At 49.2% G+C, this 26,888-nt stretch overlaps 1 pseudogene; it reads left to right on the top strand.

The window, feature by feature from the left end:
* Positions 1-447: 447 nt before the first annotated feature.
* LOC142254863 (fatty acyl-CoA hydrolase precursor, medium chain-like) overlaps positions 448-26,888 on the top strand; it is a 52,845-nt pseudogene continuing 26,404 nt past the window's right edge.

Below are 26,888 nucleotides of genomic sequence, written 5' to 3'. Positions count from 1 at the left end.
TGGTGTATACTGACCCCCGCTCTGTGTGATTGTAGGGTCACACATGGTGTATACTGACCCCCACTCTGTGTGATTGTAGGGTCACACATGGTGTATACTGACAACATATCCAGTTCTGCTGTTCCTTGTTGCTCCACAAGCCAATCCAACCTCTTTGCAAACACCTCCAGTCCTTGCAGCTTACCCTGACCTTACAGAATCCTCTTCACCCAGTGACGACATAACACCGTCTGAAATCACAGGGCTGTACTCTCTCTGACAGACCATACACTATACTGTATATATGGAGAGCGGAGGTCACCTCCTCTGTCTGCAGAGATATTATCCTATAAAAAAGTGAATGCTAAATTACTAAATGCTCAGGGGTTAAAGAGCCGCAGCTTCCAACCCACAGTGTGTACAGGCGGGTGCCAATGCATTGCATTGTAGATATATGGGTGTAGCCCTGTTACTTGGCTATTAATGCCGCTGCTGGCCGATCTGCCGTTATACTGTGATATGTTAAACAGTAACGAGAAAGATTATACCAGTGACCTAAGATCAGACTGCGCAGAAAAAGCCTGGATCAGAGCAGGATCCCCGGAGACTGCAACGCACGAGACATGGGGAGTCTGCCGCATATTCTGCTGCTTACCACATTGTTTATATCTACAATTGGAACAGGTGAGAATCAGGTGCAGAATGCTAGAATCTAATAGCGATATTCTTACATCTAGGGGCAGTATTATAGTAGTTATATTCTTGTATATAGGAGAAGTACGGTATTATAGTAGTTATATTCTTGTATATAGGGGCAGTATTATAGTAGTTATATTCTTGTACATAGGGGGCAGTATTATAGTAGTTATATTCTTGTACATAGGGGGCAGTATTATAGTAGTTATATTCTTGTACATAGGGGGCAGTATTATAGTAGTTATATTCTTGTACATAGGGGCAGTATTATAGTAGTTATATTCTTGTACATAGAGGGCAGTATTATAGTAGGTATATTCTTATATATAGGGGGCAGTATTATAGTAGTTATATTCTTGTACGTAGGGGGCAGTATTATAGTAGTTATATTCTTGTACATACGAGCAGTATTATAATAGTTATATTCCTGTACATAGAGGGCAGTATTATGGTAGGTATATTCTTGTACATAGTGGGCAGTATTATAATAGTTATATTCCTGCACATAGAGGGCAGTATTATGGTAGGTATATTCTTGTACATAGTGGGCAGTATTATTGATACATTTTCTCCTTAGGGGTAATATTGTCATAGGTATTCGCTCATCCACAGCAGTAGTAATATAAAAGTTCTTGTTCCATGGGGAAGGGGTCAGTACTTATATTTGTACAGTAGGGTTAGTAAATATATTGCAGTAGCACACGCTGTATGCAGGAGCAGGAGGAGCCATCAAGGACAGGAGAATGTGAAACATTAATTGTTTTGTTAATTGTCCCTAAACTATTTTTGATTTCTATGTGTGAAGATGTAAGACCTTTAGTAGCCACCAAATATGGAGAGCTGTGGGGCGTTACGGTGCCAGTGAAGGAGACATCTAGAGCCGTTGATGTATTTTATGGAATTCCTTTTGCGAAACCTCCTGTGGGAAAACTGAGATTTGCTCATCCAGAACCTCCTGAGCCCTGGAAATCTGTAAGAGACGCCTCCGAGCCTCCTCCAATGTGAGTCTCATGTATCAGTGATGAGATCGTAGTGAAGTATCGTGTATATACAGCTGGTGAAATAAGTATTGTACACGTCATCTATTTTTTAAGTAAATATATTTCTGTAGCTGCTATTGACATAAATTTCTCACCATATATTGGTAACAACCCATCCGATTGTCACGCTAGGTAGAGGGAATACCAAGCGAGCGGCGTAAGGGAAGGGAACCCCCTGCGTCTAGGGAAGGGAGAGGTGGTGATGATCCCTAACCAAATCTGTTGCTGGGCCCTTGGGTCCCTCACCACCTTAGATAGGTTCCACACCTATGCGCCATGCCGGAAACCTGACCCTAGATGTGCCTAGTGCTGGACCCTAAATAGGGAACGGGTCGATTTTATCACTTCTCCTCAGCCGCAAAATTACTGGAACAGCATGTCCATCTTGAGTTGTCCTCTCACCTCTCCTCCTGCTCCCTCTTTGACCGGATACAATCTGGGTTCCGACTGTATCATTCAACTGAAACTGGCTTTACTAAAGTAACTAATAACCTACTAACCACCAAAGCCAAGTGACACCATTCTGTTCTCCTCCTCCTGGACCTGTCCTCTGCCTTCAACACAGTGGACCATTCTCTCCTACTTCAGACTGTCTCATCTTTTGGCATCACAGACTTGGCCCTATCTTGGATCTCTTCATACCTAGCAAATCAGACAATAACACACCTTTGCCTCAAATCGCCCCTTATCTGTCAATGTCCTCGAAGGATCAGTTCTTGGAGTATGACCAGAACATATGAAGTAAATCTGTTACTTCCCTCCTGAGCCTTGGCCATTTATCATCAGTTCTAAGATTCCTTTTAAATAATGCTTTTGAGGTCCTGTAGACCTGGTGGACCAGAAATAGATGCAACCTTCTCTGGGTTGTATTAACCCCTTAAGGACGAAGCCAGTTTTGTACTTAATGACCAGGCCATTTTTTGCAATTCTGACCAGTGTCACTTTATGAGGTCATAACTCTGGAACGCTTCAACGGATCCCGGTGATTCTGACATTGTTTTTTCGTGACATATTGTACTTCATGATAGTTATAAATTTAGAACGATATTTTTTGCTTTTATTTGTGAAAAAATCGGAAATTTGATGAAAATTTTGAAAATTTTGCAATTTTCAAACTTTTAATTTTTATGCCCTTAACCCAGAGAGTTATGTCACACAAAACAGTTAATAAATAACATTTCCCACATGTCTACTTTACATTAGCGCAATTTCTGAAACAAAATGTTTTGGGGTTAGGAAGTTAGAAGGGGTCAAAGTTCATCAGCAATTTCCCATTTTTTCAACAAAATTCACAAAACCATTTTTTTAGGGACCACATCACATTTGAAGTGACTTTGAGAGGCCTAAGTGACAGAAAATACCTAAAAGTGACACCATTCTCAAAACAGCACGCCTCAAAGTACTCAAAACCACATCCAAGAAGTTTATTAACCCTTCAGGTGCTTCACAGGAACTAAAGCAAAGTGGAATGAAAAAAAGCAAAAAATAAAATTTTACCTAAAATGTTGCTCTACCCCAAATTTGTTCACTTTTAGAAGAAATAACACAACAAAATGAACCCCAAAACTTGTTACCCACTTTCTTATGAACGCGCCGATACCCCACATGTGGTCAGAAACCTTTGTTTGGACAAATGGGAGAGCTCGGAACAGAAGGAGCAATATTTGAATTTTGGAAAGCAAATTTGGCTGAAATAGATTGCGGGCACCATGTTGCATTTACATGTCCGCCAAGGTACCTAAACAGCAGAAACCCCTTACAAGTGACACCATTTTGGAAACTAGACCCCTTAAGGCTTCTATCTAGGGGTATAGTGAGCATTTTGGATCCACAGGTACTTCACAGATTTTGATAACGTTACGTTGTCACATTGAAAATTTTCATTTTTTTCTCAAAAATGTTGCTTTAGCATCAATTTTTTCACTTTTTCAAGAGGTAATTCCAAAAATGTGACCCCAATGTTTGTTACCCACTTTTTTATGAGCGCGGTGATACCTCACTTGTGGTCTGAAACCTTTGTTTGGAGAAATGGGAGGGCTTGGAACGGAAGGAGCAATATTTGAATTTTGGAAAGGAAATTTGGCTGAAAAAGATTGCGGGCACCATGTCGCATTTGGAGGACCCCTAAGGTACGTAAACGGCAAAAAAACACCACAAGTGACCCCATATTGGAAACTAGGCCCCTCAAGGAATTTATCTTGATGTTTGGTGAGTACCCTGAACCCCCAGGTGCTTTACAGAAGTTTATAACGTTGAGCCATGAAAATAAAAAAATAAAATTTTACCACAAAATTGTTACTTCAACCAGGTAGCTTTTTTTTTCACAAGGGTAACAGGAAAAAAATCACCATGAAATTTATTGCGCAATTTCTCCTGAGTTTGTTGATATCTTGTATGTGGTGGAAATCAACTGTTTGGGCACACTACAGGGCTCAGAAGAGAAGGAGTGCAATTTGACTGCAAAATTGGCTGGAATCAATAGCGGACGCCATGTTGCATTAGGAGAACCCCTGAGGTGCCTAAGCAGTGGAGGTCCCCCACAAGTGACCCCATTCTGGAAATAAGACCCCTCAAGGCTTTAATCTAGGTGTATATTGAGCATTTTGAATCCACGAATACTTCACAGAATTTGATAAGCTTAGGTTGCCATATTGAAATTTTCATTTTTTTCACAAAAATGTTGATTTAGCGACACATTTTTCACTTTTTCAAGAGGCAACAACAAAACGTGTACCCCACAGGTTGTTATCTAATTTCTTGTGAGCGCAGGGATACCACACATGTGGCCAAAAACCTTTGTTTGGATAAATGGGAGGGCTTGGAATGGAAGGAGCACCATTTGAATTTTGGAAAAGTTGAAGTAAATTGCGCGCACCATGTCACATTAGCAGGGCCCCTTGGGCACCTATACATCAGAAACCCCCCACAAGTGACCTCATTTTGGAAACTGGACCCCTCAAGGATTTTATTCAGGAGTATAGTAAACATTTTGAATCCACAGGTACTTCACAAAACTGTTGCTGTATCAAAAAATTTCTCACTGTTAAGGGGGCTTTACACGCTGCGACATCGCTAATGCGGAGTCGTTAGGGTCACGGAATTGGTGACGCACATCCGGCCGCATTAGCGATGTTGCTGCGTGTGACACCGATGAGCGATTTTGCATCGTTGCAAAAACGTGCAAAATCGCTCATCGGTGACATGGGGGTCCATTCTCGATTATCGTTACTGCAGCAGTAACGATGTAGTTCGTCGCTCCTGCGGCAGCACACATCGCTATGTGTGACGCCGCAGGAACGAGGAAGCTCCCCTTACCTGCCTTTCATGTGACACTAAAGGATGCCTAGCCTTGTATTTAGCCCAAAAAAAAAAAAAAAGAATTAAAATAAATGACGTGGGGTCCCCCCTATTTTTGATAGCCAGCTAGGGTAAAGCAGACAGCTGTAGCCTGCAAACCACAGCTGACAGCTTCATCTTGTCTGGTGATCAATTTGGAGGGCTCCCCAAGCTGTTTTTTTTTTTTTAATTATTTATAAATAAATAATTAAAAAAAAAAAACAAACGTGGGGTCCCCCCAAATTAGATCACCAGCCAAGGTGAAGCTGACAGCTGGGGTCTGGTATTCTCAGGATGGGAAGAGCCACGGTTATTGGACTCTTCCCAGCCTAAAAATAGCAGGCCGCAGCCGCCCCAGAAGTGGCGCATCCATTAGATGCGCCAATTCTGGCGCTTCGCCCCAGCTCATCCCGCGCCCTGGTGCGTTGGCTAACGGGGTAATGAATGGGGTTGATACCAGGTGTGTAATGTCACCTGGCATCAAGCCCAGCAATTAGTTATGTCACGGCGTCTATCAGATACCCGACATAACTAATTGACAGTAATAAAAAAAAAATTGACAACAAAAAAAAATTTATTTGAAAAAACACTCCCCCAAACATTCCCTGATTGACCAATTTATTGAAAAGAAAAAAAAAAAATCCACAATAATCCATTTGGATGTCCCACGTCGCCTCTGGACCTTCTAGAATATGGGGGACACGTTCAGGGAACGTATCCCCCATTTTCTAGGAGGTCAGACCCTCCATTTTAGGAGAGTGGGTGCAAAGAATCTGCACCCACCCTCCCTGGGTCACAGCTGCAGAGTGCGAGCAGCCAGCGTCCTGAACACAGGAAGCTGACAGCTGCGCTCTGCTCATATGTGACCGGAGTCTGCAGAGAAGGAGCCGGAGGAGGGGGCCGCGGGGGATCAGAGCTGCGACAGGTATGTATGACACCGGGGGACACCGGGGAACACCAGGGGGGGGTAGGGGGGGACCCGGCGGGGCCTAGGGAGCAGGTTTCTGTCGTATGTGTTATGGCACATACGACAGAAACCATAGGAACAGTGGAAATGCGGCCGGCGCGCTGCTGTGATCGCCGGTGCGCGCGGCCATCTTGGATTTTCGGGAGGGGGTTGGGGGTCGGGGGGGGGCACTTTGGGGACACCGGGGGACCGGAGGGAACCGGGAAAAAGATTTATCTCCCATCTGGCATGTTTGATCATGCCAGATGGGAGATAAATCATTTTTTACCGGCGCGGTCATTTACTATAACTTGATGATCGGTATACGGTGTATACCGGTCATCAGGTGAGCGGGGACCGGAAAAACCGGCCCGAATCATGATCTCCAGGGTCTCAGCTACCCCCGGCAGCTGAGACCCCGGAAATTTTCTGACTCTGGGGGGCGCTAGACCCTTTTTTCCGACCGCCGTTAAAAAGCGGCGGATCGGAAAAAGTACCCTTATTTACCGCCGTTAAAAGGCGTATCGGCGGTCGTAAAGGGGTTAATGGAAAGAGCTTTAATGGACTCTAGAATACTTTCCCCTTCATCTACAGTAATAGGAGCAACATCCCTCTCCCACCCTAACTTTATGCTACCCATAGGGTCCCCCAAGATGCCCCTCAGCAAGAAGTTATACAATAAGGAACTGATTCCCTTTGTAGCACTGGACTGTACTACACTTTCCAAGATCCCACTGTATGACACAGACAAGTCTATCATATGCCCCTGAATTTCTATGGTATGCCTCAATTGTAAGTACTTGAAAAAAATCTGCGTGTGGCAGACAGTAGTCCTGCTTCAGCTGTACAAATGAGCGGAACTGTCCATCTGAAAAAAACTGTTTCACTGGGCCATTCTCTGATATCACACAGTCAACAGAGCAGGAGATGGGTGAACAATCCAAAGAACCTTTATTCCATACAATCCAGAAGGTCACCACACAGAGGGTAAAGTAGTCCAGTAATGGGATAAATGTCCAAATCTCTCTGGCGTGCTGCCCGTAGCCCCAGCTTCACCCACAGAGGATAAATCTTCCTGCTTGTCTCTTGTACTCAGACAGACTGAATAATCTCCCAGGTAATTAGAGAGTTTGGGTGGATTCCATGACCCCTTACCCCAGACCTAGGGACAGAAGCACTGCAGGGGGTGATTAACCTGCAGACAGGACAATGTACACACAAGGCAACACTCCCAGCATCTGAACATAAACAACCCACCATCACAAACTGATATACCCATCTCAAGCCCACCCGTCTCCGTTCAGCATCATGAATCAGAGGCATCATTGAAGATTTTTTCCAATTGATCCTTAGACTTGAATAGATCCCAAACTCCTCAGTTATATTTTGGGCACACATAGTGAACTCTCAGCCTTCCCAAGAAATAACAATACGTCATCTGCAAAAAGCGCTATTCTTTCTTCTTCTCTTCCGTATTGAAACCCCTCTACATCTGGATGGGCTCTCACTATACAGGCCAGTGGCGCAATAACTATCACAAATATTACAGGAGACCGCGATGGCAGCAGATTGTTATCAGGAATGTCTCTGGACATTTGTCCATTCATCTCTTCTTCAATTATATGAAGTTTACCAGTGCCGTATACTGAAACCCAGCCGCACACCATGATGTTCATATCATCAAGCGTCACTGATCTTGGTGTTTTTGGGATGATTTGCCTCTTGGACTCCAAACACGGTGTGTATTATGGCATCCGAAGAGTTAACTTTCTTTATCGTTCCTATGGGAGACCCAGACATTGGGTGTATAGCTTCTGCCTCCGGAGGACACACAAAGTACTACACTCAAAAGTGTAGCTCCTCCTTCTGAGCTTATACACCCCCTGGAGAAACCAGATCTAGCCAGTTCATTGCTTTGTGTTCAGGAGGCATACATCCACACATGCATTCTCATCTGATTTTTCATTTTTGGAAAGAGTTTGAAGAAAAGCGGGTCCAAGTCTGGACTCCCGGCATGTCCCTTCTCACCCCACTGTGTCGGCGGTGCTGTTAAGGTTGATTCCAAGGCTGGAGCCTTAAATGCCGCGCTTCTTCACCATCCCTCGGGCTCTGGCTTGAAGTGGGAGCCAGCACGGTTCTCCATGCTTTGCAGGAGACCGGTCTCCATCCGCAGCCCTTCAGGATCCTGCTGGACGGAGCACTCATCCCCAGGGACCTGGCCCTGCGTCTCAGCAAGCTAAGTACCTGAGACGTTTATATTCTGGGGGTCCCTGTACTTTATTATGGTGGGAGAGTGTGCTGAGTGAGTTTTCTGACATTTCCGGCCGGTTCTCTGGCTGTCGACTGAGAACCACGCCGATGGTGCCTGCGCGCCGGCCGCACCGCTCAAATTTAGGCCCCAGCTTCGCCGGAGGCCTGCTTTCGGTTTCACTGCCCTCGCATGTCATTCATGCAGAGGGACAGTGCGGCTCTGCCCAGCGGCTGTTTTGCACAGGGGAGAGACACTCCTCACTGAGTACATGTCTCCTCCCCTGTAAGTCTCTTTGGCCCTCCAGATCCCGCTCTCAGAGTTGGTCCCACCCCCTCTCCTCGCTCCGGCGCCATTTTATCAGCGTTTTTCTCTGCGATCATCACTGGCTGCAGCATCCCTGCTGAGGTGCTTGGGGGTCCGGGCTTTGGGATCTGGAGGGCACACAACACCGCCCCAGCGGTCTGGTAAGCCACAACCTCTGGTTGTGGGCCTCTGTATATACTCTCTGGGGGTCACTCTAGCAGAGCCCCCACTTCAGCAGCATGTCTCACACGAGGAGCAAGGCTCCAAAGCTATATTTAGTATGCAATGCATGTAAGCTCGTGCTGCCTGATCCGAGCACATTTCCACATTGTGATGCCTGCTCTCACCTGACAATGCCTCAGCCTGGAATCGCACCCACAGTGGTCCCTCCGGCTGCTCTGGCTCCTGTGGCTGAACCCCCGGCTTGGGTAGAATCCTTAACCAGGTCTATCTCCCAGTCTTTTGCCGATTCCATGGGACAGCTGTCCCGGACTTTGCTGAACATGCATCAGCCCCCCCTCACAGGGTGCCTCTGCTGCTAGGGCTCTCTCAGCAGAGCTCACAGAGGATTCTTCATCTGGTCCCAGGCCCCGTCCTCCTAAGAGGAGACGTAGGGCTCCCTCCCCTTCCTCGTCCCGCGGCTCTGTTTCAGAGGCTGACTCGCAGGACGAGGAGGATGCCTTTATAGGGGGCTCGGATGCTACCTCCATGTGCCCCATTGATCTGTCCGAAAGTGACTCAGATGTTAGTGATTTGATTGCGTCCATTAATTCTGTACTGGACCTCAATCCGCCAGTATCAGAGGAGCAACCCTCTCTGGCAGAAAAGCACCAGTTTACCTTGCCTAAGAGGACAAAGAGTGTGTTCTTTAACCACTCCAGTTTTCAGGCCGCTGTGACCAAGCCTAGGGCCTGGCCTGACAAACGCTTCCCAAAGCGTGGTTCTGATGACCGTTTTCCCTTTCCACCTGAGGTGGTCAAGGAGTGGGCTCATTCACCAAAGGTAGACCCCCCGGTGTCTAGACTTTCAGCCAGGACCGTGGTATCAGTGGCTGATGGCACCTCTCTTTTAAGGATTCCACTGACCGTCAGGTTGACCTTCTGGCCAAATCTGTATATGAGGCGGCAGGGGCCTCGTTCTCCCCATCTTTTGCAGCAGTGTGGGCTCTCAAAGCCATCTCTGCTTCTCTAGAGGAGATGCATTCCCTCGCCAGGGAATCTATGCCCGAGATGGTTGCCTTAACTTCCCAAGCTTCCGCTTTTTCATCCTATGCCATGTCTGCCATGCTGGAGGCTTCTCACCGCACTGCGGTGGCTTCGGCTAATTCCCTCGCTATCCGCAGGATCTCGTGGCTTCGAGAGTGGAAGGCAGATGCTTCTTCAAAGAAGTACCTTGCTGGGCTCCCTTTTGCTGGGTCCAGGCTATTCGGTGAACAACTGGATGAAATTATTAAGGAAGCTACTGGCGGGAAGAGTACTTCCATGCCACAAACCGAAACCTGTCCAGGGTAGGAACCAGTCGAGGTTTCGTTCCTTTCGTTCCTCCAACTGGTTGTCCTCTAAGCCCTCGGCCTCGTCCACTAACTCAGCCAAGGACCAAAAATCCAACTGGCGCACAAAGGCGCGTCCACAGAAGACCGCAGGAGCTGCTGCCACTAAGGCAGCCTCCTCTTGACTATCTGTCCGCGCCAGCAACGTCCTTAGTCGGTGGCAGGCTCTCCCACTTTGGCGACGCGTGGTTTCAACACGTCTCCGATCAGTGGGTGCGGGATGTCCTCTCCCACGGCTACAGGATAGAATTCTCTTCCAGCCCGCCAAACAGATATTTTCTGTCAACTCCCCCCTGTTCCAAGGCCGCCGCCTTCTCTCAGGCCGTGGCATCCTTGCAGGCCAACGGAGTAATTGTACCGGTTCCCACCCGGGAACGGTTCAGAGGTTTCTACTCAAATCTCTTCCTAGTCCCCAAAAAGGACGGTTCCTTCCGGCCCATCCTGGATCTCAAGCTTCTCAACAAGCATGTTCAGGTGCGGCATTTTCGCATGGAATCTCTGTGGTCAGTCATTGCATCAATGACCCAAGGGGATTTCCTGGCATCCATCGACATCAGAGATTCCTATCTGCATGTGCCAATTGCAGTTTCTCACCAGCGTTGGCTACGTTTTGCAATCGGAGAGGAACATTTCCAATTCGTGGCTCTCCCCTTCGGGTTAGCCACGGCCCCTCGGGTATTCACCAAGGTCATGGCAGCAGTGATTGCGGTCCTGCACCTACAGGGGTTGGCAGTGATCCTTTACCTGGACGACCTTCTAGTCAAGGCTTCATCCAGCGCAGACTGTCAGCGGAGTGTCTCGCTCACTCTCGCCACTCTAGCCCAATTCGGGTGGCTGGTCAATCTGCCCAAATCCACTCTGACTCCGACCCAGAGTCTCACGTACCTAGGGATGCAGTTCGAGACTCTTCCGGCACTTGTGAAGTTGCCCTTGATCAAACAGCAATCCCTCCAACTGGCGGTGCGCTCTCTGCTGAGACCCCGCCGTTATTCCATCAGGCACCTGATGCAGGTGCTGGGTCAGATGGTGGCGTCAATGGAGGCTGTTCCCTTTGCCCAGTTCCATCTGCGTCCTCTGCAGCTGGACATTCTCCGCTGTTGGGACAAGCGGCCTTCCTCCTTGCACAGGTTAGTGGCTCTGTCGCCACAAGCCAGGAGCTCTCTTCAGTGGTGGCTTCGGCCCCTCTCTCTGTCTCAGGGACGCTCCTTCCTGGCTCCGTCCTGGGTGGTCCTCACCACGGATGCTAGTCTATCCGGCTGGGGAGCGGTATGTCTCCACCACCGAGCACAGGGCACTTGGACTCCGTCCGAGTCAGCCCTCTCGATCAATGTGCTGGAAACCAGAGCCGTGCTCCTGGCTCTCCTAGCTTTTCACCACCTATTGGCGGGCAAGCACATCCGAGCCCAGTCAGACAACGCGACAGCGGTTGCCTACATCAATCACCAAGGCGGGACACGCAGCCGCCTGACAATGTTGCAGGTACAACGTATCCTTCAATGGACGGAGGACTCCAAGTCCACCATATCCGCAGTCCACATCCCAGGCATGGAAAACTGGGAGGCAGATTATCTCAGCCGTCAAACCGTGGACAGTGGCGAGTGGTCCCTGCATCCGACAGTGTTTCAGTCAATCTGCCGCAAGTGGGGCACTCCGGACGTGGACCTAATGGCATCCCGTCACAACAACAAGGTTCCAATTTACGTGGCTCGCTCCCACGATCCTCAGGCCTTCGCAGCGGACGCTCTGGTTCAAGACTGGTCCCAGTTTCGTCTGTCCTACGTGTTTCCCCCTCTAGCTCTCTTGCCCAGAGTTCTGTGCAAGATCAGAATGGAGGGCCGTCAAGTCATTCTCATTGCCCCGGACTGGCCCAGGCGAGCTTGGTACCCAGACCTGCTCCATCTGTCCGTAGAGGTGCTGTGGCATCTTCCGGACCGTCCAGACCTTCTCTCACAAGGTCCGTTTTTCCGCCAGAATTCTGCGGCTCTCAGATTGACGGCGTGGCTCTTGAGTCCTGGATCTTGACGGCTTCTGGTATCCCACCTGAAGTCATCTCCACGATGACTGGGGCCCGTAAGTCTTCCTCTGCCAAGATCTATCACAGGACTTGGAAAATTTTCCTGTCCTGGTGTCGCTCTTCTGGCCATTCTCCTTGGCCTTTTTCCTTGCCGACCCTTCTGTCTTTTCTACAGTCCGGTCTGCAGCTGGGACTGTCCCTCAACTCTCTCAATGGACAAGTCTCGGCTCTGTCAGTGCTGTTCCAGCGGCGTATCGCCCGGCTGGCTCAGGTCCGCACCTTCATGCAAGGTGCGTCTCACATCATTCCGCCTTACCGGCGGCCCTTGGATCCCTGGGACCTCAATTTGGTTCTCACGGCTTTGTAGAAACCCCCCTTTGAACCTCTTAGGGAGGTTTCTTTGTTTCGTCTTTCACAGAAAGTGGTCTTTCTAGTGGCCATAACTTCCCTCAGGAGAGTATCTGGTTTAGCTGCGCTCTCTTCGGAGTCCCCTTTTTTGGTTTTTCATCAAGACAAGGTGGTTCTCCGTCCGACTCCGGACTTTCTCCCTAAGGTGGTTTCTCCTTTCCACCTTAACCAGGACATTACCCTACCTTCCTTTTGTCCGGCTCCTGTTCATCGCTTTGAAAAAGCGTTGCATACTCTGGATCTGGTGCGGGCGCTCCGGATCTATGTGTCTCGCACCGCTGCCCTTAGGCGGTGCACCTCTCTTTTTGTGCTAACCACAGGTTGGCACAAGGGCCTCTCTGCTTCTAAGCCGACCTTAGCCCGTTGGATTAGGTCCACCATTTTGGATGCCTACCTGGGTTCTCAGGTGCCTCCCCCGCCGGGGATCAAGGCACACTCGACCAGAGCTGTCAGTGCCTCTTGGGCTTTCGGGCACCAGGCTACGGCTCAGCAAGTCTGTCAGGCTGCCACTTGGACTAGCCTGCATACCTTTTCGAAGCACTACCAAGTGCATGCTCATGCTTCGGCAGATGCGAGCTTGGGCAGACGCATCCTTCAGGCGGCTGTCGCCCACTTGTGAAGTTAGGCTCTGCCTACTTCTCAGTTTTTCTGTTTATTCCCACCCATGGACTGCTTTGAGACGTCCCAATGTCTGGGTCTCCCATAGGAACGATAAAGAAAAAGAGAATTTTGTTTACTTACCGTAAATTCTTTTTCTTATAGTTCCGTATTGGGAGACCCAGCTCCCTCCCTGTTGCCTGTTGGCAGTTTCTTGTTCCGCTTGTTGTTGTCGTAGACAGAGGCTCCGGTTGTTCCGGTTCATGCTCTGTTTTTACTTGTGGGTGGCTATTCTCCTTCAGCTTGTGCACTAAACTGGCTAGATCTGGTTTCTCCAGGGGGTGTATAAGCTCAGAGGGAGGAGCTACACTTTTGAGTGTAGTACTTTGTGTGTCCTCCGGAGGCAGAAGCTATACACCCAATGTCTGGGTCTCCCAATACGGAACTATAAGAAAAAGAATTTACGGTAAGTAAACAAAATTCTCTTTTTTGCTCTCATTTTACCAGAAAATATTTTCGCTGTATTTCACAGGCGTGGCTAATTGTTGTTCAGTAAGCTTTAACCCTAGAACGCATTCCTGGGGCCTCGCAGGCCTGCTAGGTTACTTGTTTTCTATTGTAGATTTCTATGGTTGCGCGTTCTAGGGTTAAACGCCCTTGAACCTGCTCTTTGTTCGGCAGTGGAGTCCTGCGTTGTGAGCGTGCATACAGGCCATGGAGGGGGAGTGCATTACTTAGTGTCTTTAAAACAATTGTTCCTGCTGATTACAGGTCGTTCTGTTGCTCTCCACGGGTGGTTCTTGGCTCTTGGACAACTCTTCTGATAATTTGTCTCACTCCTCTCTCTGAAATCTTGCAGAGAGCACCTGGTCATGACCGGTTTATGGTGAAATGTTCTTTCCACTTTTGGATTATGGCTCCAACAGTACTCATTGGAGCCATTAATAGTTTTGAAATTCTTCTGTAACCAATGCCATCAGTATGTTTTAAAACATAATGGTTGAAAAGGTTTTGAAACAGCTCATTGGTTTTACTCATCATTAGATGTTTCTTGTGTAACAACCTAATAGTGAGACAGCATTCTATAGGCCATTAACTGAACCAGCTGATATTCTTTTTCACTAAGTGGCAGAATTGCTCTCCCCATGTGGTTCTTGGCTATTGGACAACTCTTCTGATAATTCGTCTCACTCCTCTCTCTGAAATCTTGCAGGGAGCACCTGCTCATGGCCGGTTTATGGTGAAATGATGTTCTTTCCACTTCTGAATTATGGCTCCAAAATGCTCACTGGATCCCTCAGTAGTTTAGAAAGTTGTCTGTAACCAATGCCATCAGTATGTTTTAAAACAATATAGTTACAAAGGTCTTGAGACAGCTCCCTGGTTTTACTCATCCTGAGATGTTTTTTGTGTGGCCCCTTAATAATGATACCACTCTATAGGCCATCAACTGAACCAGCTGATATTGCTTTTTATATACTGCTAGATTTCAGTTGGTGTCATAACTTTCCATGTTTTTTTGCACTTTCATGTGTTCAATACTTTTCCCTGTGTCATTTCTCATTATTACACCACAAAACTAAATTTTTGGTCATCTCTGGTTTGATTTCATTGTCTGTGCGGATTGGATGGGTTGCTACTGACATCTGGTGAAAATTCCATGTCAATATCGCTTTTAGGAATATATTTACTTGGAAAATCGGCGATGTGTTCAATACTTAATTCACCCGCTGATCATTTCAGTGATGCAAGTGAATAATTGTTTTATTGATTTCTGTTTATTTCAGGTGTTTACAGGCAGAAGATGTCATGAGTGGGGTCGGCGAATATTACCAGACCTCTTTTAACCTGCCCCGTTCCTCAGAAGATTGCCTGTACCTGAACGTGTTTACTCCGGCCGACAGAGACAAGAAATCTAATTTACCTGTAAGTATCTGCGGTGTTTACTTCTCCTGAGGCCCGGAGCGCGTCCTCACCGCTGCCGGGGATCGGGGACTTTGGTTCCAAGTCTCTGTTATTTCAATATTTGTGTTTCGTTCTTTGCTTTCACCTTCGCTTCCTACATTTATTCTTTGTTACGTTTCTCTGACTTCTGTAATATTAAATGTGTGAGTGATTATCTACTGCAGCACACAACACTATATGCCGTGTTATGAGACGCTTACTAGTGGTAGGCCGTGAAGAAGAATGACATTTCTCATAAATGTTATTCTGTTCCCTTCTTTCCCCAGGTCATGGTCTTTATACATGGTGGGGGGCTGCTGTTCGGGTTCTCCACCATGTTTGATGGTTCTGCACTTAGCGCCTATGAGAACGTGGTGCTTGTGAGCATTCAGTACAGGGTGGGGATCCTAGGATTCTTCAGGTAAAGATATTCCCGCTCCTCCATAATGTATATCCTCCCTTATTCATCATTTACCATTTTACATATAGGAATAATTTACAAAGACACTCAAATTATTTTGCAAATCTCCACCAGCAGCATAGTGAGTCCAGCTCTGGAGTACAATACAGGATCAGTAATGTATGTACACAGTGACTGCACCAGCAGAATAGTGAGTGCAGCTCTGGAGTATAATGCAGGATGTAACTCAGGGTCAGTAATGCAATGTACAGTATGTACACAGTGACTGCACCAGCAGAATAGTGAGTGCAGCTCTGGAGTATAATACAGGAGGTAACTCAGGATCAGTAATGTAATGTATATACACAGTGACTGCACCAGCAGAATAGTGAGTGCAGCTCTGGTGTATAATACAGGAGGTAACTCAGGATCAGTAATCTTTATGTAGATTTATCTGCTGTTTTCTGTAAGGCAATGATCCTCAAACTACAGTTCTCAGGAGCCTCCACCAGGTCATGTTTTCAGGATTTCCATAGCATTATACAGGTGTTGGGCCGTATGCGCACATGCTTTTTTTCCTGCGTTTTGGCTGCATTTAAAACTGCACTGTGTCATTGACAAAATGCAATGAGTTCTTCACCTGCGACTGCAAATCAGGCGGTGACACAGAAACAGAGCCGCGCGATGATCATGAACTCAGGTGAAGCTCTGACGTCACTGCGACGAACCCCGCACTACTGCCTGTGTCCTGGCACTGACCTCAGAGGTTCATCCGAGTTCATGACAGCAGACAGAGCAGCGCGATGACAATGAAGTCAGGTGAAGTTCATCCGAGTTCATTCTCATCGTGCGGCTCTGTCTGTGCTGTCAGCGGGCAGTCATGCTCTACAGTGCTGCTGTGATAGAACAGGGGTGTAGCAGAGCTGAATCTCCGTGGAACCGCACTGTCAAAAATGCATCCAAAACGCAGTGTTTATATTTGTCAAAGTCTGCTAGAGGGTGCAGGGTTTTTTTTGTCAAATCAAGAACACAGCGTGCTGACATACCTAGAGTCTTCCTGTGTGCAGGTGATTAAACAATAATTTGTGCAATACTAAGGAAATCCTGAAAATATCCAGTGTTGATGGGTCTTGAGGACTGGAGTTTGGGGGTCCTGCTGTATGGGACAGATATTAGTTTCAGGCTCTGTTTCGCCATCAAATTTGTTTTTTTTTCCAGTACGGGAGACAAACAGTTACCTGGCAATTATGGATTTCTGGACCAAGTTGCCGCCCTTCAATGGATACAGGAAAACATTGCAGATTTTGGGGGTGATCCCAAATCTGTCACTATATTTGGTGAATCTGCCGGAGGGGTCAGCGTTTCCGCTCTTGTAAGTTCAAGTTGTTAGTGTTTGTGAACTTATCCCTGGGAAAAACGTATATGTCTGCTCATTGACTTCATAAAGGGATCTTTTTTTAATTAGATAACTTTTTATTAACCTTTTCAACATCCAAACATAAGTGCATTTATAACATATCGAAAGAAGCCGCCCCATCCCTGCTGTGACCCTAATAACAGGGCCAACGTATTTCGCATCCTTCACCATTAGGGTATGTTCAAACAGGGCGTTTTTGCTGCGGTTTTTAGCATGGTTTTTGCATTGGTATTATGCAAATCCATGCTAATAAAATTCTGTTCTAGTAAAGTCTGAGATTCCAGTAATCTCAGTTTTTCACCTTGCAAGTAGTGTTGGATGGACTCGCAAATACTCAGAATTGATCCCAGGTATCTGGTCGGATGCCGGACCCCATATAAGTCTTTGGAGACACGAATCCAGTGCTTAAAATGCTGGTAGAAAGGATAGGGGGATAGGAGCAAGTGCTCTATACATACCAGTCTCGGGCACGACTGTACTCCTGGCTGCTCATTCTACTTTCAGGGCCACTAATTAGTGTCATGCATATGCACTGCTTTCCCCACCCACAAGCGTCTGTGATTGATCGCAGTCAGACACGCCCCCAGCCTGACTGGCAGCGTGTCAGACTGCATCCAATCACAGGTGCTGTGTTTGTCTGTCGTGGTGTAAAAATAATTAAATAAAAAAAGTGACGTATGGTCTCCCAATATTATGATACCTTGCACAGATAAAGCCCACGGCTACGGGCTGTAGTCCCCAGATGTGCACTTATCTTGGCTCTGTATCTAAATTAGAGGAACCACATGTGGTGGTTTTTTTTGTTTGTTTTTTTTTAATTATTTAGATGAATAATTAAAAAAACAAAAACAAAAACATGGTGCTATCCCCCAATTTTGATACCCAGCCATGATAAAGCCAACAGTTAGTAGCTGGTATTCTCAGGCTGGAGAGACCCATGCTTATTGGGCCCCCCAGCCTAAAAATAGCAGCCTGCAGCTGCCCGGGATTGTTGCATCCATTAGATGTGACTATCCCGGAGCTTTACCTGGCACTTCTCGATTGCCGTGGTGAGGTGGCCTTCTGGGTAATAAGGAGTTAATGTAAACTCACAGCTGTCCATAAGCTCCATAATAATAAGGGGAGGCATCTGAGACCCCCCCATTTCTAATCTATAAGTGAAAAGAATTAAAAAACAACGCCAAAAAAATCTTTTATTTGAAATAAAAGACAAACAAAACCCCTCTTGCACTACTTTATTAACCCAAAAAATACCCCTGAATGTCCAACATAATCCACACGAGGTCCCACAACGATCCCGACTTTGCTACATCTGATGTTACAGTGAGCGGCCATAGAACATGACTGCCTGCTGTAACTTCAGGCAGAGACTGAGCCTCAGCGATCAAAGGTGACGTCACTCAGGTTAGCTGCGGTCACAACTGGAGAGTCCCATGGTCTTCCACCTGTGTCCGTAGGTAACCTGACCTCAGAGTACTACATTAAACTCAGTGACTTCACCTCTGAGTAAAGGAAAAGAGGAACGAGAGAGGGGGAAAAAGGGAGGGGGGATGGTGGCATGGGAAGAGGGGTGAAGGAACGGGAGGCGGGAAGGGGGAGGAAAGGGGGGGAGGGGATGGGAGGTGTTTGGGGAAAAGGGAATGGGGGAGAGAGGTAGAAGGGGTAGATGGGGGGGTGGGGAAGAAAGATACCTTGGGAGGAAGGTTTTTCTCTTTGGAAAACATGCGGATCATTAGACATCTTACATACATGTGACCTGATAGGGGTCCAACACCCCAATGCTGGGGCGGACACTGACAGCTTGGGGCCCCTGTGCAAGAAATTGTGCCTGGACCCCCTCTTCTAAAGCGACAAAGCTTCAGAGATGTACTGTAAGTATAATTAAATCCCCATATACTACACCCATAATACACTACATCACTACACCCCCTATATACTACACCTGTAATATACTACATCACTACATCCCCTATATTAGTCACTAATCACCCACCCCCTCCTCATTGTCCCCTCCTCAGGTAATTAGTCACCACTCACCTCTTCCTCCTTATTGTCCCCTCCTTAGGCCTCTCCATATGGGCCCCCCACTGAGCTGCTTCTTCTCTTGCACAGGCCCCTGCCGCTGCTTCTCTTGTACGGTTGCCGGTTGCGTTGCTTCTTCTCTTGCCGGGAACTTGTCAAATGACACACGCGACATCAGGGTACGCGCGCATATATCACAGAGAAAGTGCCAGGCAGGGAACAGAGGACAGATACCTGCGCTCCGCTGCTTACACTGTGCGGAGCTGCAGGATCGCTCCCTGCCCGACATGCTGCGTGTGATGAGGGTGATCTGGCCAGGGGCCCCTGGAGCTTGGAACTCTAGCCAACAGGCCAGATTGCCCGCATTACTGGCCGACAAGCAAGGGCCCCCTGAACCTCCGGGCCCCTGTGCCACTGCATCGGCTTCACCGGTAATATGTCCGCCACTGCTCCAACATCCGTTAGTATATTATATTCAACTTAATAATAGAAGAGTCCAAGCTGTGTAAGCAGAAGTTTCATAGGGGACGCCATGTGTATCAGTCAGGTCTCGGGGGTCCACAGCGTCCTCTCATTCTGATCCAGCCAGGAGCGCGCAACTTTAGGAGTGTCAGTGGAATGGTTAGTATTTCTCGCCGTCACCCTCAGCCTCGCCTGGTATAGCATAGCGTAGGGGACTCAGATTTGGTGCAATCTATGCTTCATGTCCTGAAATTGACTTCTCTTTTGCACCTCAGTAGAAAAAATCTATTAAATCAGAGCAGTTCACTTTGTTTACTATTTTCTTTTCCATGATACTAATTGGTAAATTACACATCAATGTCAAAAAACTGTGTAAAAAAATATATAAAGAAGAACAATAAATGTGTCTAATCCATGGGATAAAAACCACTATAATCCGGACTGTCTCCTCTACTAGGTGGTGTCTCCTTTATCCAAAGGTCTGTTCCACCGCGCCATCGCAGAGAGCGGGACTGCGGCCATGAAAAGCCTGGTGGTCACTACGTCAGAAGACCTCCGCCCCTTCCAAAATGTAATTATAACCTCCCACCCAGATAGACATTACACCCATGTCTGAGCAGTTACATATTAATAGAGGTTGGGGGAGGGATGTGCGACCGAATAAATGTTACAACCTTTGTAATCGTGGCCTCTGACCCTTACATTTCTACTGTTTTAGCCAAACTGAGAAACAGAAAAACAAGATAAATTAAAGGGGGGACTCCGGGGAGATAAAAAAATTCTGCTACTGTTCCTGCCCTTCTAGAGGGTAGGAGGAGCAGCAAACAGCAGATCCATCATCCATCAAAATGGAAGAAATACAGAATGAGTATCAATCGACGTCGATCTGGGGCTCCATGCAAAATCTCACCTCGTGGGGTCTCCAGGATCGTGAGGAAGGTGAGAGATCAGCCTAAAACTGCACGGGGGAACTTGTTAATAATCTCAAGGCAGCTGGGACCACTGACATCAAGAAAACCATTGGTAACACATTACGCCATAATGGCTTAAAATCCTTTGCAGTGCCCGCAAAGTCTCACTGCTGAAGAGGGCCCATGTGCAGCCTGGCCGTCTGAAGAGGGCCCATGTGCAGCCGGCCCGTCTGAAGAAGGCCCATGTGCAGCCGGCCTGTCTGAAGAGGGCCCATGTGCAGCCGGCGCGTCTGAAGAGGGCCCATGTGCAGCCGGCCTGTCTGAAGAGGGCCCATGTGCAGCCTGGTCGTCTGAAGAGGGCCCATGTGCAGCCGGCCTGTCTGAAGTTTGCTAGTGAACACCTGGATGATTCTGAGAGGGATTGGGAGAAGATGATGTGGTCAGACGTGACACAAATTCAGCTCTTTGGTCTTAACTCAACTCGATGTGGTTGGAGGAAGAGAAATGCCGCCTAGGACCCAAAGAACACCATCCCCCCAATTTTATATACATGTATAAAATTAAATATGGCAGCAGCAATGGAAGATTTTCTGTGATCTTCCCTTACTACCCCTTTTAAATGGGGGGGGACAATGAAATAAACTCGCCCTGAATTGTCTGTATTTGATATAAATCCATTCTTTCTGTGCAGAAAATATCGGCGTTATCGGGCTGTGATCCGGCCTCCATAGCCGACTGTCTGATGAAGAAATCAGAGGAAGAAATGTACTCTATTACCAAAAAAATGGTAGGTGTCGTGCACACTACAACAGTACCTCCGCCCGGGGGACCATTAGGACAAAATTTTATATCCAATCGCTCTATTTCTATTCATTATCCATTTATTGTTTTTGTTTATTAAAGTTTTCTTTGTCGCTCCATTGGGAGACCCAGACAATTGGGTGTATAGCTTCTGCCTCCGGAGGCCACACAAAGTATTACACTTTAAAAAGTGTAACCCCTCCCCTCTGCCTATACACCCTCCCGTGCATCACGGGCTCCTCAGTTTTATGCTTTGTGTGGAAGGAGGCACACATCCACTCATGCATTCTCAGATTAGTTATATCGGCTGGAAGAAAAGAGGACCCCCACGGGGTCCCCGGCATGTTCCCTTCTCACCCCACTAAAGTCGGCGGTGCTGTTAAGGTTTAGGTACCCATTGCGGGTACAAAGGCCGGAGCCTCATGCCATTTTCCTTCACCATCCCTTAGTGGCTCTGGGAGAAGTGGGATCCTGACCGGTCATCCATTCACTGGGACCCGGGCTCCCTCCGCAGCCTCTGTGGGAATCTGCTGGACAGGAGTCTATTCTTCCTCAGGGATCGGGCCCTGCAACTATAAGGTACTGTATAAGTATGGGGACTGTGCATGGAGCGCCTTATTCCCGGACGCTGCAGCAGCTGCTGATTCCTGAAGACCGGCGGACTTCCGTGCCGACCGAGCCTGCTTGTCGGCCGCGGTCTTAAATTTAGTCCCCGGCTTCATCGCGGCCTAGTAGTAAAAATCCCGCCCCCGGGCCTGCCTGTCAGGGGTAAGGGCGGGACGGCCGGCCTGACGTCGGCTGTGAGGGCCGGAGCATCCTGTATGTTTCCTCCCCCCTCACTGATCACTGTGGGGACCCCAGATTCCCGCACTTTTCTAGCACCGCCCACGGCTCCACTCCTCCCCTGAGAGCTCCGGCAGCCATGTTTTTGGCATTCTGCCGGTGGAGGATTATCAGAGAAGAGCTCTGCAGCTCTGGGAGACCTAAGGCAGGGAATCTGGAGGACACACACTCGCTTTTTAGCGGTCGGTAAGCCACACCGGTCACCCGGTGCTGGTCCCCCCCCAGGGTGGAATAGATATGTATTATATACATATTTCTGTTCGGTCGGGCTGTATACCCCTTCCCATATACCCTCAGTGATCACTCTCCTAGGAGACAACAGCATGTCGTCCACAAGGAGCAAAGGTGCTAAGGCACAGGGTTTTTCTTTGTCGCTCCATTGGGAGACCCAGACAATTGGGTGTATAGCTTCTGCCTCCGGAGGCCACACAAAGTATTACACTTAAAAGTGTAAACCCCTCCCCTTCTGCCTATACACCCCCCCGTGCATCACGGGCTCCTCAGTTTTTATGCTTTGTGCGAAGGAGGCACACATGCGCGCATAGCTCCACAATTTAGTCAGCAGCAGCTGCTGACAATATCGGATGGAAGAAAAGAGGGCCCTAACAGGGCCCCCGGCATGCTCCCTTCTCACCCCACTCTGGTCGGCGGTGCTGTGAAGGTTGAGGTACCCATTGCGGGTACATAGGCAGGAGCCACATGCTGTTTTCCTTCCCCATCCCTTAGGGGCTCTGGGCGAAGTGGGATCCTAACCGGTCTCCAGGCACTGGGACCGTGTTCCCTCCACAGCCCCTGGGGGAATCTGCTGGACAGGAGCTGGGTATCGCCAGGGACAAGGCCCTGCTACTATGAGGTACTCTGTGTCCCCTTGGGGACGGCTCATAGAGCGCCTGTGTTATGCATGCTGCAGCAGCTGCTGGGTGTGTTAGTGCACCGGGACTACCGCGCTGACCGCGCTTGTTTGCCGGCCGCGTTTATAACTTTACTCCCCGGGTTTTGCGGCCTAGTACCGCATATTCCCGCCCCCGGGCCTGCCAGTCAGGGGAAGGGCGGGACGCTGCACTGGACGTCAGCGCTGAGGGCTGGAGCATACTTTGTATCCTCCTCCCCCCTCACTGAGCACCGTGGGGCACCAGATTCCCGCACTTTCTAAGGCACGCCCACGGCCCCCTCCTCCCCACAGAACGCTGGCAGCCATTCCTGTCAGCACTTCTGACGCTGGAGAGGAGAGACAACACAGCTCTGGGAGGCCCAGGCAGGGAATCTGGTGGTCACACAACCGCTGAGAGCGGTCGGTAAGCCGCACCTGTTACTAGGTGCTGGCCCCCCTGGGTGCCGAAGTGTGTATATATATATATGCTTATATTCTATACATTTACTCTGTACGGCTGCACTGCTTGTTTTTGACTATATACCCTCCCTGATTGTACTCAGAGGAGACTACAGCATGTCGTCCGCAAAAAGCAAGGGTGCCAAAGCACAGGCTTACTTTGCAACCTGTACCTCATGTGCGGCTATGCTACCGGCAGGTTCCACCTACCCTCATTGTGTGCAATGCTCGGCCCCGGTGACACTCACTCAGCCGGAGCCTCTGCCACTGGTGGCCCAGGTGGAACCACCTGCTGCCACTGTCCAGGTGACAGGGACGGAGTTTGCAGTATTTGCTGAAAAACTGTCTGAGAGTATGGATAAATGGTCTGCTAAGATACTAGAAGCCTTGCAGTCCAGACCGGTAACACAGGCCCCGGGCACTGTTGAATCATTGACCCCAGGCCCCCCTCGGTTGGAGCAGCAAAGTGCTCCTGGGGTGACTCATAGGTCCCACGGTGAGGTCTCCGACACGGACCGCAGTCCCAGACCGCCTAAGCGGGCCCGCTGGGAGCTTCCCTCGACTTCATCACACTGCTCAGGGTCTCAGCAGGAGGACTCTCTAGAGGATGAAGCGGAGGTAGCAGATCAGGACTCTGATCCTGACGCCGCTCTCAATCTTGATACACCTGAAGGGGACGCCATAGTAAATGACCTTATAGCGTCCATCAATCAGGTGTTGGATCTTTCTCCCCCAGCTCCTCCGATTGAGGAGTCAGCTTCTCAGCAGGAGAAATTCCATTTTAGGTTTCCCAAACGTACAATGAGTGCGTTTCTGGATCACTCCGACTTCAGAGATGCAGTCCAGAAACACCGAGCTTTTCCAGATAAGCGCTTTTCTAAGCGCCTTAAGGACACACGTTATCCCTTCCCCCCTGACGTAGTCAAGGGTTGGGCTCAGTGTGCCAAGGTGGATACTCCAGTCTCTAGACTGGCGGCTAGATCCATAGTTGCAGTGGAAGATGGTGCATCACTCAAGGATGCCACTGACAGGCAGATAGAGCTCCTGTTGAAATCCATCTATGAAGCTATCGGCGCGTCCTTTGCTCCGGCATTCGCAGCCGTATGGGCACTCCAAGCTATCTCAGCTTGTCAGTCTGAGATTAATGCAGTCACACGTGCCTCTACTCCGCAGGTTGTGTCCTTAACATCTCAGGCGTCGGCGTTTGCGTCCTACGCCATGAATGCTGTCCTGGACTCTGCGAGCCGTACGGCGGTAGCATCCGCCAATTCGGTGGCAGTCCGCAGGGCCATGTGGCTACGTGAATGGAAGGCAGACTCTGCTTCCAAAAAGTTCTTAACCGGTTTGCCATTTTCTGGCGACCGCCTGTTTGGCGAGCGATTGGATGAAATCATTAAACAATCCAAGGGAAAGGACTCATCCTTACCCCAGCCCAAACCAAACAGACCTCAACAACGGAAGGTACAATCGAGGTTTCGGTCCTTTCGGCCCGCGGGCAGGTCTCAATTCTCCTCGTCCAACAGGCCACAGAAGGGTCAGAGGAACTCCGATTCATGGCGGTCTAAGGCACGTCCTAAGAAGAACGCCGGAGGAACCGCTCCCAAAGCGGCCTCCTCATGACTTTCGGCCTCCTCAAACCGCATCCTCGGTCGGTGGCAGGCTCTCCTGCTTTTGCGACGCCTGGTTGCCACATGTCCAAGACCGATGGGTGCGAGACATTTTGTCTCACGGTTACAGGATAGAGTTCAGCTCTCGTCCTTTGACTCGTTTCTTCAGAACTTCTCCTCCCCCCGAGCGAGCCGATGCTCTTCTTCAGGCGGTGAGCACTCTGAAGGCAGAAGGAGTGGTGATCCCTGTTCCACTTCAGCAGCGGGGTCACGGTTTTTACTCCAACTTGTTTGTGGTGCCAAAAAAGGACGGATCTTTCCGTCCCGTTCTGGACCTAAAACTGCTCAACAAACACGTGAAAACCAGGCGGTTCCGGATGGAATCTCTCCGCTCCGTCATCGCCTCAATGTCCCAAGGAGACTTCCTAGCATCAATCGATATCAAGGATGCTTATCTCCACGTGCCGATTGCACCAGAGCATCAGCGCTTCCTGCGTTTCGCCATCGGGGACGAACACCTTCAGTTCGTGGCACTGCCTTTCGGCCTGGCGACAGCCGCACGGGTCTTCACCAAGGTCATGGCAACAGTGGTAGCAGTCCTACACTCTCAGGGACACTCGGTGATCCCTTACTTAGACGATCTGCTTGTCAAGGCCCCCTCTCAGGTGGCATGCCAACACAGCCTCAATATTGCTCTGGAGACTCTCCAGAGATTCGGGTGGATCATCAATTTCCCAAAGTCAAAACTGACACCGGCCCAATCACTGACATATCTCGGCATGGAGTTTCATACTCTCTCAGCGATAGTGAAGCTTCCGCTGGACAAACAGCGTTCACTACAGACAGGGGTGCAATCTCTCCTTCAAGGCCAGTCACACCCCTTGAGGCGCCTCATGCACTTCCTAGGGAAGATGGTGGCAGCAATGGAGGCGGTTCCTTTTGCGCAGTTTCATCTGCGTCCACTTCAATGGGACATTCTCCGCAAATGGGACAGGAAGTCGACGTCCCTCGACAGGAACGTCTCCCTTTCTCGGGCAGCCAAGGCCTCCCTTCAGTGGTGGCTTCTTCCCACTTCGTTGTCGAAGGGGAAATCCTTCCTACCCCCATCCTGGGCGGTGGTCACGACGGACGCGAGTCTGTCAGGGTGGGGAGCGGTCTTTCTCCACCACAGAGCTCAGGGTACCTGGACTCAGCCAGAGTCCTCCCTTCAGATCAATGTTCTGGAGATAAGGGCAGTGTATCTTGCCCTAAAGGCGTTCCAGCCGTGGCTGGAAGGCAGGCAGATCCGAATTCAGTCGGACAACGCCACGGCGGTGGCATACATCAACCACCAAGGCGGCACACGCAGTCGGCAAGCCTTCCAGGAAGTCCGACGGATTCTGCTGTGGGTGGAAGCCACAGCCTCCACCATCTCCGCAGTTCACATCCCGGGCGTAGAAAACTGGGAAGCAGACTTTCTCAGTCGCCAGGGCATGGACGCAGGGGAATGGTCTCTTCACCCGGACGTGTTTCAAGAGATCTGTTGCCGCTGGGGGAAGCCGGACGTCGACCTAATGGCGTCCCGGCACAACAACAAAGTCCCGGCATTCATGGCACGGTCTCAAGATCACAGAGCTCTGGCGGTAGACGCATTAGTTCAGGATTGGTCGCAGTTTCAACTGCCTTATGTGTTTCCTCCTCTGGCACTGCTGCCCAGAGTGTTACGCAAGATCAGGTCCGACTGCCGCCGCGCCATCCTCGTCGCTCCAGACTGGCCGAGGAGGTCGTGGTACCCGGATCTGTGGCATCTCACGGTGGGCCAACCGTGGGCACTACCAGACCGACCAGACTTGCTGTCTCAAGGGCCATTTTTCCATCTGAATTCTGCGGCCCTCAGCCTGACTGTGTGGCCATTGAGTCCTGGATCCTAGCGTCTTCAGGGTTATCTCAAGAGGTCATTGCCACTATGAGACAGGCCAGGAAACCAACGTCCGCCAAGATCTACCACAGGACGTGGAGGATCTTCTTATCCTGGTGCTCTGATCAGGGTTTT

Source organism: Anomaloglossus baeobatrachus, chromosome 10, assembly GCF_048569485.1.
Source record: "Anomaloglossus baeobatrachus isolate aAnoBae1 chromosome 10, aAnoBae1.hap1, whole genome shotgun sequence".
Taxonomy (NCBI): domain Eukaryota; kingdom Metazoa; phylum Chordata; class Amphibia; order Anura; family Aromobatidae; genus Anomaloglossus; species Anomaloglossus baeobatrachus.
This window is presented reverse-complemented; position numbering and strand designations above follow the sequence as displayed.